Genomic DNA, 13,161 nt, shown 5'->3' on the forward strand with positions numbered 1-13,161 from the left:
GACAGGATCGTACAGAACTGGTGGGCTGGGATACAGTATCCAGCCCAGTACCTGGCATGTGGCACTTTTTCTTGCTTATTGAACATCATAATAAATTTATCACCTTTCCCCCCCAAGCCCTGCTCTTCCTCTTGGATTCCCTGTCCTGGTAGGTGGCACCATCCCCTCAGCCAGCCAGCAACTCGGAGAGCGAGGAGGCCAATCTGTCATCGCCGCCTCACCCACTGTTCCTCTCCACCCCTTGGCCATTGCTCCTGTTGCAGGACAAGGTAGGGCACATCCCCCTCACTGCTTTCCTCCTTCCAGCCACCACGCTCCTGCCAGGGTGGTTACCTCACCCCCTCTCCACACCTTACTCTGAAACATGCTTCCCTGCAGCCTGGAGTCCAAACTGCTCAGCAGAGCCAGGACACCGAGGTCCCTGTGATCTGGGGCCTCGCCCCTGCCCCCAGCATCATCTACTCCCACCCTCTCCCCATACCAGCCATCCCAAAGCACTCAGTGTCCCCCAAAGACAAGGCTCCCTGCCACTCTGTGCCTCCAAGCCTCTGCCCACAGACCCAACCACCCAGATGCCCCTCTCTGACACCTCCTCTGCAAGCCCTCCATGGCTGCCCCCAACTCTCCCAACGAGGAGCCAGGCGCTCCCTCCTTTGGGCCCCACTGGCCTCTCTCAGACCCCACGACAGCCCTTCCCACCTGCTGGGCATGCTTACCTGACAGTCCATGCAGGAGGCAGGAGAGAGCACTGGTGGAGAGCAAGGCCTCTGAGGTCCTGTCTCCTGGGTCTTTTTTTTTTTTTTTTGAGACAAAGTCTCACTTTGTTGCCCTGGCTAGAGTGCCGTGGCATCAGCCTAGCTCACAGCAACCTCAAACTCTTGGGCTCAAGCAATCCTCCTGCCTCAGACTCCTGAGTAGCTGGGGCTACAGGCATGTGCCACCACGCCTGGGTAATTTCTACTTTTAGTAGAGACAGGGGTCTCGCTCTTGCTCAGGCTGGTCTCAAACTCCTGACCTCAAGCAATTCTCCCACCTCAGCTTCCCAGAGTGCTGGGATCATAGGCGTGAGCCACTGCACCTGGCCATGTCTTCTGAGTCTTTATGAGAATTTTCCAAGAGGACGTGTGTAAAGTCCTAGCACGCTACCTGCTGCATAGTAGGTGTTCAATAAATGGAAGTGATTCTTTTTATTACAGTTTCCCCATGAGACTGCAGATTCCCAGAGCAAGACTCATGTCTTATTTATTAATATCTTTGTATCCCCAGCAGCTAGCCTGGGATCTGGCCCATAGTAGTAGTTTAATAGATGTTTTTAAATGGAAGGTTGAACGGATGGATGGATGGGTGGGTGGATGGGTGGATGGATGGGTGGGTGGATGGGTGGATGGGTGGATGGGTGGATGGGTGGATGGATGGGTGGGTGGATGGGTGGATGGGTGGGTGGATGGGTGGATGGGTGGATGGGTGGGTGGATGGGTGGATGGGTGGATGGGTGGTGTGGCTGGAAGAGGAGGAAGGAATATGGAAGAGCTGCCATTTATCTGGTAATTAGGGACAGAAACCTGCAGAGCACTTTACAAAGCAATCTCAGCCAACCCCAACCACGGAGATAGATTCTATTTCTGTCCCTATCTCATCGTGGAGAAAACTGGCTCAGAGAGGTGAAGACACCTGCCAGAGTCCTATAGTGAGGACATTGATGACAGAGCCTGTACTCAAAGTCCCTTCTGTCTGGCTTTCAGCCCGTGCCGTTTCTGTTTCTCCACATGGCTTCCTAGAAAGGAGCAGTTGGAATGACAGGCAGAATCGGAAGGAAATAACCACAGTTTATGCAGAGTTTGCTATGGTTGCCAGGTGCTTCACACGTATCTCATTTAATCCTCATGAGAAGGGAGGCTACTATCTATCATTCCCATTAAAGAGATGAGAACATTGAGGCCCAGGGAGTTTGGGGAAGGTCAGGCAGATCCAGGGCCCTTTACTGCCATATGAGCCATTCTGCCTGGAAGATGCTGGAAGTATCTAACGCCACACAGAGGGCTGGCCTGGAGGCAGCATCCTGGGTCTGAAAGCCGCAGCCAAACAGCAGAGGCAGGGAGGTATAGACGTCCCCAGGTGTTCACTGGTCAAACCTGGGGTCTTAGGGTCCTAGGTGCCCAGGAAATGTCACTGTTATTGCTATTATTAGTAACAAACTGTATTATTATAGATGCTATGTGACAATAGTCTATAAAATTACGTACATTGTAATGGCACTTCACAGTTTTCAGAGCACTTTTGTGTGCACAACCGATTTTTCCTCGCAAAAGTCCTTCAGGATGTGCAAGGCAGGGATTATACACAATCTTAGGAAGCAGATAGCTTCAGAGGGGTTACACGAACCCTCCCCACCCCCAGACATATAGTCAGTAAATGGCTTCCCGGGTCCCACATAAATGCTTCTGATTCCTAGCCCAGCGCTGTAGCCTCTCTGAGAACCTCTGCGGCGCGTTCCAGGTGTCGTTTAGTGAGTTGATATGAGGACTGATGGAGAGCTGGAGCGACAGAGAAGGTGCGGAAAGGGAGAGCTGAGCCGCTGGGGAGACGGGAAGGGAGGCTCTGTTGGGGCCAGGGCAGGACGGGCAATCTGGGCCCCTCCCCGGGTCCCAGCGCCTGCGAGAGCCGCACACGCAGCCGGCAACCCTGATGCCGGCAACCCTGATGCCGGCACACGGTGGCGCCCTTGGATGGGGAACCGACCGCAGTGAGCCCGGCCCTGACCGTGGGGACCGCGGCCTGGCCGGTCCCTGCCGAGGAGGGTCACACATGCACGTCGTGTTGTTTCAGACAGGCGCTTTCAAGACTCCGCTCCTGAAATCCTAGTCCACCCACTCACATCCACGGCCAGCGCAGTCTCAGGGTGAGTCGGGGTTCGCAGTTACCCCTGGCCAGGAGGGTCCCCATGGGCGAATGTGTATTTTAACCACGGTCCAGGCCTCCGAAATGAGTCCCGTGAAACGCCAACTGTTGGGTTTCAGCAGAGACCCTCTAAAGCGTGTGGATGACTTCCAACAGGACAGGCCCGTGCCAGGTGCTCCCTCTGCATGCGCAGCTGTCCGGTAAAATACAGGACACCCGGTTAACCCGGCATTCCAGATCAACAGGGAGTAGTTTGCTAGCATAATTATGTCCCAAATATTGCACGGGACATACCTATACTAAAAAATTTTTCCCTACTGATCTGGAATTCAGGTTTAGCTGAGCACCCTGTATTTCTGTTTGCTAAACCTGGCAAACCTGTCTGTGTTACTTCATCCTTACAGCAGCCGACGGGGAAGATTTCATCTCCACTTTACAGGCACCGTAAGGGAAGCTCCAAGAGGGGAAGGAACTCGCCCACGTTGTGCAGCAGGAGAGCCTGGGGCTGCGACTCCAGCTCAGGTCTGCCCAGCTGCCCAGTCGGCACCCCACCCCTTCCTCTCTGAGCAGCATGGGGGCGGGACAGGGGGCAGAGGACAAAAGCTGAATTCCTCTTGAGGAGGTGGCCAGTTAAAAATTGTCACTGAGGGCAGGGCGAGGTGACTTATGCCTGTAATCCTAGCACTTAGGGAGGTTGAGGCGGGAGGATCACTTGAGGCAGGAGGATCGCTTGAGGCCAGGAGTTCAAGACCAGCCTGAGCAAGGGGGAGACCCCGTCTCTACTAAAAATAGAAAAATTAGCCAGGTGTAGTGGTGTGTGCCTGTAGTCCCAGCTACTCAGGAGACTGAGGCAGGAGGATCATTTGAGCCCAGGAGTTTGAGGTTTCAGTGAGCTATGGTGATGCCACTGCACTCCAGCTGGGTGACAGAGCAAGCCCCTGTCTCAAAAAAACAAAACAAGCAATTAAAAAAATTGGCAGTGAGGGCATCCAACGTAAATATCCCCAGTGTGAGAATAAGAGGGGTTCTACCGTAAAACAGCAATGGGTCTCATAAGTCATCCGTCTGAGAGGCAGCTCAGCTTTGGGGTCAAGGGGTGGGCTCTGGAAACCGATTGTTGGGTAAAAGCCCCAGCTCCATCCATTACTAGCTGTGTGACTTTGGGCAAGTTACTCAACCTTTCTGTGTCTCAGTTTCCCCACTGAGAATATGGGGATATTACTACCCGTGTCGTAGGGTTGCTGTGAGGATGAGATGAGGCGGTACACATACAGCACTTAGAACAGTGCCCGGCACTCGTGAGCATCCGCAATTGTACGTATCAGCTCTGTGGATGCAGTTCACCCACCTGCCTCCATGAAGGTAAACACGGAAGCCCAGGAGCGTCGCTCGGGGCTGCACAGCAAATGGGTGGCTGAGCGGTCTCAACGCAGGTCTCCAGGCTGAAGTTCGTGATGCCTGTCTCAAAAGAGGAAGAGAGAGAAGTCAGCGTCAGATAGCATCGATGTCCTGATTTGTCCCACATCTGTGGGTATAAAGGAATCCTACCACTTCCGAGGTCATTTACAGAGTTTAAATCTTCCAGTTCTTTTTCACCAGTACAATATTGTAAATTTATTTCATTCCCTCCACAAATGTTTCCTAAGGGCCAGCCAGACACTGCGTTGGGCACACAGGGTATAAAGAATATTGACACACGGTCCCTGCCTCCGCCTGGTCTAAGGAGACAGAAGGCAAATGATACCAAAAGACACCAGTGTGATTAGCATCAGGAGTGGGAGTCAGAGGAGGGACACCTGGCAGGCAGGTGGGACTGACAGAGAGGCATTGCTGGAGGAAGTGATCAGTGATTTGAGCCCTTCAGGACAGAGAGGGCTTGCCAGGAAAAGAAGGGGCAGGAAAGGCCTTCCAGGCTGATGGAACAACATAAGCAAAGCCTAGAGGCCATACAAGAAAGGTCAGAGCATTCTCTGCTGGGCCCACGACAGGGAGGCAGGGTTCTATTTGGACAAACCAAATGTTCCCCAAGATGTCCCTGACCTGTGCAGGGTAGCATGCCCCCTCCAGTAGGATGGCTGTCTCCATGGTTAAGAAGCAGTTGAACCAAAGAAGTTCTCATGCCGTAAAGAAACCACTGCTTACCCAAACAGCCAAGCAGGACCCTGGCTTGGGTTTGGGCTGTGTGCTCCTGTGGATATGAATTCCTCCACCACTGGGGAACCAAATCAGAAATGGATGCCAGGTGTCTTACTGCATCCTGAGAGTCGCCAGAATAAAAGCTGAGGTGCCGGCTGATGGTAGATCTTTGGCAAATCTCCACCTGTTTCATCTTGGAGCACTCCATGTAGAAGAATTCTAATTGCTAGCAGGCCGGAGAAACAGGCAGCCGTGCTCTTTGAAGTCTGCAGGGCTATGGCCTTGGGGTTGGACAGTTTCCTCCAACACGCTTTGCGCTTGGATTTTCCTCTGAAGGTCATTGCCACCAAGGTCATTGACAACACTGCATCTCTGGGAGCCAAGGATATTTGCTGGTTATTGGATGATATTTCTTCCAGGGTCCTAAGGGAGCTTCGATTGTGCAAATGCCAGGAAGTCTGAAATGCCTGCATTGCTGAAACCGCTGATACAATCTATGCTCAACAGGCCTCCGCCACCCCCTCCCGCCCTGCAGGTGCTCTCCCTCCCTTGGACGGGAGAGTCATTCTCCCCCGCCCTCTGCTTCCTAGGAAAAGATGGAGGTGGATTTGAAGGGGGCATGGGTCTTTAGTCAATGTCTTCTGAAGTCACCTAACATCATTCTCATACGCTTGAGGTTTCACCTCTGGCTACAAACAGGTCACAGCCAATAAGCTGTAAATGGCACCACAATCACCCAGTCGTCCAAGTCAAGACTACAGAGACCGGCTCTGATTCTTTCCTGTCCCTCTACACCATGCCACCTGCCACCATCGTCAAGTCCTGGAGCTACTGCCCTCCTGAGCCTCTCTCGGCCACTTATTCACCTTGAGTAAGTTTCTTAACCTCTCCAAACTTCCATTTCCTCGACTCTAAAACGACCTAAAAACTAAGGTCTCAAAAATAAGGTGTCTCCAAAGTCCTTTCTCAGGAAGGGGCAGTTCTGACCGTGTCATGGAAAAGATGATTGTGTATAAACATGTTTGGCATCACATGCAAATATGTTGTAAAGCCCTCATGACTGCAGATGTCTGCATTTCTTCTGGATAAACGCCTTTGGTGTGAAAACAGTCACTAAACAAATCCGTGAAGTTGAAGGCCAAGGTGTGCTTGGTGGGCAGAGCATTGAGGGTGCCTGGGGAGCAGGGGGGGTGGGGTGGAGGGGCTGTGCAGGGGCTGTGCAGCTGTTCCACATGGTTGTGCCTTGTATTCCCCTCTAGAAGCCTCTATTCAGTTTTGACAAACCATGAGCTGAATTGTACGAGATAATCCTGCTGTTTTATTTATTGCCAATAAACTGCACGCTTATGGGAAAGAAATTTTGAGACCCTGTAATAATATCAACTTTAGAGGATTGTTGTGAGGTTTGAAAAAGATAATGGCGGTAATGAGATCGCCTCTGCGCTTGCTTGGCACGGAGTAAACTTATTAATAAGGGAATGCCGATTTTAGGGATGTGACATCGCTGTCATTGCTGAAAGCAAAAAGAAAAATTAAGAGACATGGTCTGTCTCATTTCGCTCAGAATCCCTCAGCACCCAGCACAGTCCTGGCACGTGGTAGGCGTTCAAAAAATATTGGATAAATTAATATATAGATACGGTTAACAGATTAACAGCAAAAGGGGGCAATGCTTATTGGGTTAATCATAAGAAATATACTGACATGGACGGGGCTATAATGGAAAGGTTTTCACAAAAGCCTTCAAGGAAATGCATCATTCACGCAGGCAGGACATATTTAGTGAGCACTTTCTCTGTTCCAGGCACCGTTCCCAGCGTGGGAATAGAACCGTGAACAGAGTGGACGAGGTCTGGTCTCAGGGAGCTCACATTCCAGTGTGGGGAGACGGATAACGGATGGATAAATGTATGTCATAGTATAAGAAGTGCCACGGAGGAAGACAAAGTAGGGTAAGGGGGCGAGGGAGTCGTGGAGATGCTATTAAAAATAGCAAAAAGCCTCTCAGAAAGGTGACATTCGAGCGGAGACATGAAGGAAGCCATGTGGATATCTGAGGGGAGAGATTTCCACACTTGGAAACAGTTGAAAAGAGAACAAATGCATTTCATCCAGTACCGAGGCCTCGCTTTCAATGGACTGAAACAAAACACGCTTTGTCGCGCGGCACCTGAAAGGTGAACAGAAACGCACTCGACATGAAAGGCAAACCTTCCGTTAATCTGTTTTTGTTGTCACTGAAATCTTAAGTGCCTCCTTTATCGCAGATGGCTCAAAACCGGCAGGGGAAGAGACACTTTAGGGACACAATTCCAAATGAAAAAAAAAAAAAAACCCACCCAGCGATGATAATGGCCTCACAAGAAATAACTTGAAATTGTGAATGTGCTGCTTGATGAGATTAAGCAGTTGGAGGCAAATCATGCGAGCCCCAAAGAGGAAATATTCATATAAATCATTACGCAAATCCCATGTTGTAGCACATCGGACGCAGCGATATTCTGTTTGGGGAATAGTCATCCATTCATTGAAGAACAATTATTGTGCACTCAGTTATTTGGAAAGCTGGGCGTTTTGTGACTCAAAAGATGAATTGAGCCCAGATTTACCCTTAAGAAGCTTCGATCTGGCCCTACGTTTATTATTTATTATTAATTTTATTTTTAATTCAATTTGTTTCTGTTCATCTTCTACCTCCAGTCCTATTCCATTGCCCCGTAGACACCGTTCTCAGGTTCCTGGTCCATTCTATTTGCACTTATAAACACATTTGCATTATAAATGCATACATATGCATTTATATAAATGACACATGTTATATGTGTGTGTTTAATGTACATAGTGATATATTGCTATATATCTCATTCTGCTTCTTTAACGTCATAAATGTATAGATAGATTACTGTAAATTTAATACTTTTTTTGACTCTCATGTTGTATTCCATCATTTATGCATATTATATTTTATTTAATAATTAGTGAACATCTAAGTTACATCCAACACTATTATTATACTAGAAACAATGCTGCAATAAACATCCCTGAACATATCTCTTTGTGTACTTCAGTAAGAATTTCTCTGTGGTTCATACACCAGACGGGATTTGTGGTATAAAATGATACGAGATACTTTTATCTCCAAATTGCTCTTCAAATTGGCTTCCCCATTTCCCTCCCCCCAGCAGTGCATAAGGGTTGCATTTTCCCCACGTCCTCGGCAGTTTGATATTATCCAATATTTTATCTTTCAATGTAAAGTAGTATCCATTTCTACTTTATTTTGCATTTATCTGATTATTAATAAGGTTAAACATCTCTTTATCTGTTTATTAGCCATTCTGGTCTCCTCTTCTGTGAATTGCTTGCTCATACCATTTCCACATTTTTATATAGCATTCTCCCCCTCCTTGCTTCTTGTTTTCTGATTTGCTGTGCACCTGAGATATTAATGTCAGGCATATACTGTACTATATATGGAAATATGTTCTCCTGGTTTAATTGCCAGTTAACTTTGTCTACGGTGCTTTTTTTGTACAGCTATTAGCTATCCCCAACAACTGCTCTCCTTTTTTTCTTAGTTAAAACAAACAAACACACACTCTGATTTTTAATGGGATACAAGGCTTTCTGGCAAAAAGACTACATTTCCCAACACACCTTGCAGGTGCGGCCATAAGAGGTAAGAAAAGGTATATGGGGAATTTGCAGGCAATACTCCCTAAGAGAAAGAGCTCCCTTCTCCCTTCCTCTTTCCTCCTCCTCCTCCCTGGTTGGAGCACTGTACCAAGTGGTGGGAGCCGTGTGCTGAGGATGGAGAAATGTCATCAGAGAAGGACATGGTCCCTGACGCCAGCCCCAGACTGCTTTCTCTCAGAGGTAAGCCTAGATCTGACAGATGCAAGCAAAAGTCTTTCATTCTGAAGTCATCAAATCTATCCATTTTCTCCTTTAAGAAATTCTAACTGATCCCAAAAGCACAGCGACATTTGCCTACATTTTTTTTCTAATAGTTTTATAGCTTTGTTTTTTCACATTAGGTCCTTAATCCACCTGAGGGTATTTTGACCTTTTTTTTTTTTTTTAAATACAGTAGTCTCCCCTCATTCTTGGTTTCAGTTACCCAAAGTCAACCACAGTTCGAAAGTAATAAATGGAAAATTCCAGAAATAAACAATTCATGAGTTTTAAGTTGTGCGTGCAGTTCTGAGTAGCATGATGGAATCTTGCACCACCCTGCCCAGGCGAGTTCTCCCTTCACCCAGCGTATCCACGCTGCACATGGCCCCCACCCACAGACTCACTTGGTAGCCGTCTGGGTGATCAGATTGGCTGTTGCATATCGCAGTACTTGTGATTAAGGAACCCTTATTTTACTTAATAATGGCCCCGAAGCACAAGAGTAATGATGTAGCAATTTGGGTATGCCAAAGAGAACCCTTCAAGTGCTTTAAGTGAGAAGGTGACAGTTCTTGACCTAATTAGGAAAGAAAAAATAATTGTGTGCTGAGGTTGCTAGGATCTCCTGTAAGAACGAGTCTTCTATCTGTGAAATTGTGAAGAAGGAAAAAGACATTCGTGCTAGTTTTGCTGTGGCACCTCAAACCGCAAAAGTTATGGCCGCAGTGCATGATAACTGCTCGATTAAGATGGAAAAAGCATTAACTTTGTGGGTGGAAGACATGCACAGAAATGTGTTCCCACTGACGGCCACGTGTTGTGCCAGGAAGCATTGAGCCAGCCTATACCAAGACTTGAGCAACGGATCCCCTGAAACAAGAGACACCAAGTCACTTACTGCAAGTAAGGGATGGTTACACAGATTCAGGAATAGGTTTGGACTGAAAAATATAAAAATTACTAGAAAGGTGCATCTGCCGACTGAAGAAGCTGCTGCCACATTTCCGGCAGAGTTGAACAGTTGATTAGGGAGAAAGGATGCCACCCAAAGCAAGGCTTCGGTTGCAGGGAAACTGGGCTCTTCAGGGAGAAGATGCGCAATAGAACCTACCAAAGTACAAAGGACGCCGCGGGACAGAAAGCATGGAAGGGCAGATGAACTCTGCTCCCCTATGGCAATGCATGTAGATTAGTAGTATTCAGCACTCTTTGTGGTTTCAGACATCCACTGGGGGTCTTGGAAAGTACCCCCCTTGGATAAGGGGGGGCTATGGTAGTGTGATAGGCTCCTACTTGCACTTTCTTCACATTATGAGACAGTTCTCCCACCACCATAATTAAATAATTCATTCTTTCCTCCCTAAATTGTGATGCCATCTTTGTGGTATACCACGTTCCCAGTACTAAATTGAACGGTAGTGTTATTAAAAAGCATACTTGTCTGATTTCCATATTAATGGTAAATCTACATTTTTTTCCTTAAGTATATGTCCATCGTAGGTTTCTGATAGAGAACTTTTATCAGATTAAGAAAGCTACCTTAATCCCAAATAGGTGTTTTCCTATGTCTATTAAAATATTCTATTTTTTCTTTAATCTGAAATACCTCGATAGAGTTATCTGATTCTAAATCATCTGTACATTCCTAAAATAAACCCTACTCTGGTTCTTCAAATTGGGAATTTCGCGTCTGTAATTTTAAGTAAAACTGACCTATAATGGTCTTTTCTCATCCTGTTCATATCTGACTATGAGATCGAGGCATAACTAGATTCATAAGTTGGCTAAGCAACCTTCCCTCCTCTCTTCTCTGGGAAAACGTGAATAAGACAGAAACTATTAATAGCTGTTCTCTAGCAGTTTGGTAGAATTTACTTGCAAAATCGTCCTGGCCTGGTGACTTTTTGATTGACGGCAGAGGGGCAGGGAAATGATGGTGGTGGCTACTGATCATGTTTTGATAACGCCTAGAACTTAATAGGTACTCAATAATTAATTACTGAATGAACAGAAGGATATTTTATTCAATATTTTTTCTGCTGCTTGTCCCAATTTTGCCATTTCCTATTTTTCCAAGAAATTTGTCCATTTTCTTAGACGTTCAAAATGTTGAAGTTCACAACAATAGCAGACGCTGTTGGCTGCCCCCCCAAGGTCATTCGCCCATCCCTACCTTTGTCTCCACTTAGTCATGTGCTTCAAGAGAGAGCACAATCTGTCCCAGCCTTGGAGAAGAACCCAGGTTTGACCTTTGTCAAACACGGTTGTCCCCTTTGCCTTGTCAGTGATTGGCTTAGATGTGGGCATAGGATGCAAGGAGGCAGAAGGGACGAGTGTGTAGAGGCCAGGGGACAGTAGGCTTTAGGGAAAAAAATTTCTTTCTCTGAAGAAATAGGAAACACAGAAAGAAACAGTCCCTTTTCTGCCGATGAATGTAGCTGTGATTATGTGAAGCCTGGAGCAGCTGCAGCTATCTTGTGTCCAGGAGGGGGGCTGGTCTATGAATGAGGGTGATGCACCGAGGATGGAGGGTGGGGACAGTGGGGTGGGGGGGACCATGGAAAGAAATTTGGCTTTTATGACTTAATGGAAGTGAACTTTACCGGTCCCTGAATAACCCTACTTTGGGCTTTCTTGTTATATGAGATAATAAATTCCTTATTGTTAAAATCAGTTTAGGTTTCTTTTTTTTATTATTATTAGTAGCCCAGAGCATCCCAATATAGCAAAACCCTTTTATGGTTTTGTACAAATATTTCTGCTGTAGCCTCAGTTATTGATTCCATTTTATTATGTATTTTGTTTCTATGTTCTCTCTTTGTCAGGAGTCTGTCTTCTTAGATTTTTTTCTTCTTCAAGAACCAACTTTTGGTTTGTTAATCACCTTTATTTCCCCTGCCCCCATTTCATAGATATTTGCTCTCATCCACAGCATTTCCTTTCTTCTTCAAAGAAGTTTACTCTGCTATTTTTCAAGCATCTTTAACATTTACAACATCTTATTTTCTAACGTATATATTCAAAGTTGTAATTTTCCCTGTGAGAAGTGCTTTAGCAACCTCTTGCTGATTTTAATATATCTTTGGCTTCAATAGTAAGAATTCCTTACTTTTCCTTATTTTATCATCCCTACCACATGGGTTAGAGGTGTGATTTTTAGTTTTCAGACATGCAGAGCTTTTATGTTATTGATTCCCCCTTCGACTGCATTTAATTTAGGGAACTGTTGTCAATTCTTAGGGATTTATTAACACTTCTTTTGTAGCTTAGCACATGATTCAGTTTTACATTTCACATGTGATTTTGAGAATAACTTGTATTCTAGGTTTGTGGATGCAATTATATATATTAGCTTAAGCTTATTAAGTATTCAAATATTCTGTATCCTTGCTTTTATTCTCTTTGCTTTATCAGTTTCTTGAAAGGCTATGTTAATATATCCAACCACCATTGTAAATTCACCCACTTTATGAGTCTATCAGTAGTTTAACATATGTATTTCTAAGTTATATTATTGTGTACATGTATGTTGTAATTGTTCTATCTCCTCAGTATAAAGGTCTTTGTAACGATATATGTGGCCCTTTTTCTTTGTATGGATACTTTGTTGTCCTAGCTTTCTTTTGATTTGTATTTGCTTAGTATATACTTTTCATCTTCTTATTTTGTTTTATTTCTTTAGAGACAGGGTCTCACTCTGTTGCTCAGGCTGGAGTGCAGTGATGTGATCATAGCTCCCTGCAGCCTCAAATCCCTGGGCTCGAGAGATCCTCATGCCTCAACCTGCCAGTAGCTAGGACTGCAGGCAGTGCCACCATACCCAGCTAATTTTTTTTAAATTTGTTTTTGTAAAGACAGGGTCTCACTATGTTGCCCACGCTGGTCTTGAATTCCTGGCCTCAAGCGATTCCTCCCACCTCAGCCTCTAGAGTAGCTGGGACTACAGGCCCACACCATTATGCCTCGCTAATTTTTAAAAGATCTTTTATGAGGTCTTGCTGTGTTGCCCAGGCTGGTCTCCAACTCCTGGCCCTAAGCAATCCTCCTGCCTCAGCCTCCCAAAGTGCTGGGATTACAGGAGCCCCACCCATCTTCTTATTTTTAATTTGTTGGGTAAGTAATATGTTTATGTGACTCGATGTCAAAATAATATTAAAAAGAATACAGGGAAAAGTTTGATTTCCCAGTTTTCATCTGCCCTCTGCCATTTATCATGTATTGCTTCTCAGC

The sequence above is a fragment of the Eulemur rufifrons genome, chromosome 8, assembly GCF_041146395.1.
Source record: "Eulemur rufifrons isolate Redbay chromosome 8, OSU_ERuf_1, whole genome shotgun sequence".
NCBI lineage: Eukaryota > Metazoa > Chordata > Mammalia > Primates > Lemuridae > Eulemur > Eulemur rufifrons.